General features: G+C 41.9%; 1 pseudogene; it reads right to left on the reverse strand.

Moving 5' to 3' along the window:
• Positions 1–676: 676 nt before the first annotated feature.
• Positions 677–3,695, reverse strand: LOC135529102 (ankyrin repeat and SOCS box protein 2-like; annotated as a pseudogene).
• Positions 3,696–3,905: the final 210 nt, after the last annotated feature.

Consider the following 3,905-nt stretch of genomic DNA (forward strand, 5'->3'; position numbering starts at 1 on the left):
AATACAAATAACTATATCACTTCAATTATAAAACAGATGGTTCCGTATTGATAATTTGATCTGATTGCCCAAGAAGCGTTCAAGCTGTGCTTCATTCTCCGATGCGGTCACATCTACGAAGCAATTTCACTTTCTTTTAGTGTAAAAAAAATCTCACTGCGCAGGGTAAACATTAATTTAGTAGGCCATAAGAGTCCGTGTGGCTGTTGCTAACCAACCCAAGGATTCTACACTCTTAGAAAAAGGGTTCCAAAATGGTTCTTTGGATGTCCCCATAGGATAATCTCTTTTGGTTCCAGGTAGAACCTTTTGGGTTACAGGTAAACCCTCTGTAGAAAGGGTTCTACATGGAACCAAAAGGGTTCTTCCTGCAACCAAAAGGGTTCTTTAAAGGGTTCTGCTATGGGGACAGCCGGGAACCCTTAAGGTTCTAGATAGAAAAAAGATGCTAAGAGTGTACCTCTAAAAAATTAAATGTATACATACAATGTACAATAGTTTGATTAAAAATGTTACTCTTGCCATTAAAATATCAAATCAATCCTATTAAACAGCATGCAACTGGGCAAAGATACATTCCCTCTTCATCTCATTTGGCTTTTATACAATATACATTTTTTTTTATTGGAGATGAATCATGGAATCGACAAATTAAAAATAGATTTGAGACATTCAGTCAATCTCCCATTTTATAGTTAAGGAACTTGATTAGTATTGGTGGGAGGGGCAGGGTGTCAATGTGCCTCAGTCTGGGGATTCCAACCTGCTGACGGATCTTCAGCCTACACAGCTTCATCAGTGAATATGGTGGCACTGAAAGAAAGTGCAAAGAAGTTGCTTATTAAAGGGATTGTGTGATTGGAGAGCAACATATTTATCTGGCTAACACACATAAGAATAGTCAAGGTAACAAGTATGCAACAGTACAAAAATAAGGGCATAACCTTAGAAAATAAATACTCATGAGCAACCTGACATTATGCAGACATATCCCATTGACACCCATGCTTAATTTGCATGAAACTTTGTGATACATGCTAATTTCTCAAGGTAATTGACCTTAAGTGAACACAGACCCTAATGATTATATCATGGTAAATGCAATACTCCAAGCTCTGTTATTAGTGGAGATCGCTGTCATAAGCTCACTTACTTGCTTTCACTTTGATCCCTGCCCAGTCATGGTTGCTATCCAGGTGCTCAATCAGCCTGGAGCAGAGTTTCACATGGCCAACATAATCCAGGAGCGTGTCTATGATGGGCCCAGCCCAGCAACTTATCGTCGGATCGTTGATCGTCTCACAGAACTGAAAATAAAGGGTTCAAAGTGGATTCAAAGAACAGCCAATAATAGGTGTATTGAGCTGAGATGGAATTGGAAACAAATAGACCAGCAAACTGTCTGTATTGCAAATTAACCCAACCTACCTGGATGTACATTTTGATTGGAGCTTCGTCCTCATCGGTAGCGTAGCGCAAAGTTTCGGTGAAGCCTCTGCCTCTACTTAAAGTTTTCAGGGGTGGGTGTGGCTTGCTGCCATATGTGCAGTCGAAACAGGAAAGGGCATCGCAGCCATTGTCCATCAGATACTTCAGGATTTGTGAATACTTCATACCGAGCATGACTACTGCCGGGAAGGAGCAGGGGTGTGTGAGGATGGACGCGTTCATGTTAGCTCCATGCTCCACCAGCACTGTGATCATTTCCATGCAACCCCGCCTCACAGCGATAAGAAGAGGGTTGAACATGTCAAGGTTGGGGTTAGCGCCGGCCTCCAGAAGCATTTCTGCGGCTTCTAGGTTGTTGTTGGCGACAGCGAAGTAGAGCGCTGTGCTGCGACGGTCCTCATACATTTTGGATCGGTCTTCTGCCAGCTGGAGATTGACGTCATATCCTCCCTTGATAAGCACTTCTAGAATCCAGTCCCTGTTGTGCTCAGCAGCCAGGTGGAGGGACTGATGCCACTGCATTGAACTTTGGCCTTACTTGTGGCAGGGATCAGCATGGATACAATGCTACAAAAGGGAAGCAAAGAGATCACTTTTCACACTTATATTGTTTTTTTTTTCAAAGAGAAATCAATGCTTTGAATTAACCAATCAATTAATTCACTGCACTCACTCAAAATGTCCTTTCTGGACAGCAACATGAAGAGGCAGGAGGCCAGACTTGGTTGTTCGGTTTGCATCTGCTTTCTGAGATAGAAGCAGTTCCACAACTTCCTTGTGACCATTCTTACTTGACTCGTACAAGGTGTTGCCCCATCACATGCCTGGCAGTTCATATCAACCCCTACAATACACAGGAGAATAGTCAAAATGAATACAATGTTGAAATCCTGGAAAAGTGGCAACACCGTAACACCACCAGCAACAGATCGTCTGGATGCTTAATGGTTATTTTTTAATCTATTCATGGCGTTGTAAGGAATGAATACTTTCTTCAAGATATAGGCATCCGATACTCGGAAACCCAATAGGTTTTGAACATAGAAGACATTTTCAGGTTCAGTTTGGGTTGTAGGATTTCATTTTCATGCCATTGGGACTATTTCATGGATCAACAATTGTATGTGTTCGCACACAGACACTGTGCCGTTCAAAGTCATAAAGGGTCATGCATTCCCAAAAAGTGTATTCAATAAGGGCTTGTCATGACCTGCTGCATGACTTTGGACATTATTGACATGATTTGAGGATGGATAAAGTGATATTGCTTATTTAATATAATCAATTCAAATAATCTTAAAGTTGGTTGTCAAAATTTGAAAACTTTACCTTTGCTCATCAGGAAAGACAACACCTCCACTCTCCCGTTCTGTGCTGCCGTAAAGAAAGGGTCTATCCCGTAGATATTGGCTGCATTAAGCTTCTGGGCCCCGGCATCCAACAACATCTGGCAAATTTCCACGTTATCATGCCCGGCTGCTTCATGGAGAGGTGTCACACCCTGAACGCAAGCCTTGTGCACTGAGGCTCCATACTTTAGGAGGTGGTCTACAATCTCTGCATTGGGCTTCACACAAGCTGAAAACGGAATGTGAGAAACAACACAGATAACTTTGGTTGGATTTGCTGTTTGTAAAACATAAACTGATTGTATAACAGCGGTGGACTTCACCGGTATGACCAGTAACCTAGCTTGAGACCTCAAAACTTGTGTTCGCCCCAGAGCTAACACAGAGTTGAGTCATACAGACAACCTGGCTACGTTTCATATCACACTGTTCACTATTGAACCTCTTGACAGAACAGCTTTGAAATCAGTTATTTACCTTTCAAGAGTGGTGTTTCTCCGTCGTTATTGGCAATGTTGGGATTTGCACCTCTGTCTAGAAGGTACTCCACACAATTCACATGGTGAAAGATGGCAGCCAAAGAAGTGGGGTCTGATTGTATGTACCACATGTGTTCACTATCCCAGGATGGGCTGTGGGGAATATAACAGACCCAAGCACGTTAAAAACAATCAGCATGTACTGATAAAGGGTCTTCCTGAGATTGAGGAAGATAAAATAGTTTTTAAAAACTAGAAAGGATTCTCAATTACACTTTTCTTTGTTTCACCTCACCTCTTAATATAATCTTGAGGCATTCTTCTTGACCGTAATATGCAGCTTCGTGCAGAGAAATCCATCCATCCTCATTTGGTACAAAGAGACTCTTTGGATTGCATTTCACTATTTCTTTAAGGCCTTTAAATCACCATTCTCAATCACAGGCACCAGGGGTCTCACATCTCTAAGGCATAGACAAAGATTAAGGGGAAAATGGTCATAAAATGTTGGCAAGATAAAAAATGTAAGTGCCTTTGAATGGGGTATGGTAGTAGGTGCCAGGTGCACCGGTTTGTGTCAAGAACTGCAACGCTGCTGGGTTTTTATACTCAACAGTTTCCTGTGTGT

This window comes from Oncorhynchus masou, unplaced genomic scaffold, assembly GCF_036934945.1.
Source record: "Oncorhynchus masou masou isolate Uvic2021 unplaced genomic scaffold, UVic_Omas_1.1 unplaced_scaffold_10966, whole genome shotgun sequence".
NCBI classification, from domain to species: domain Eukaryota; kingdom Metazoa; phylum Chordata; class Actinopteri; order Salmoniformes; family Salmonidae; genus Oncorhynchus; species Oncorhynchus masou.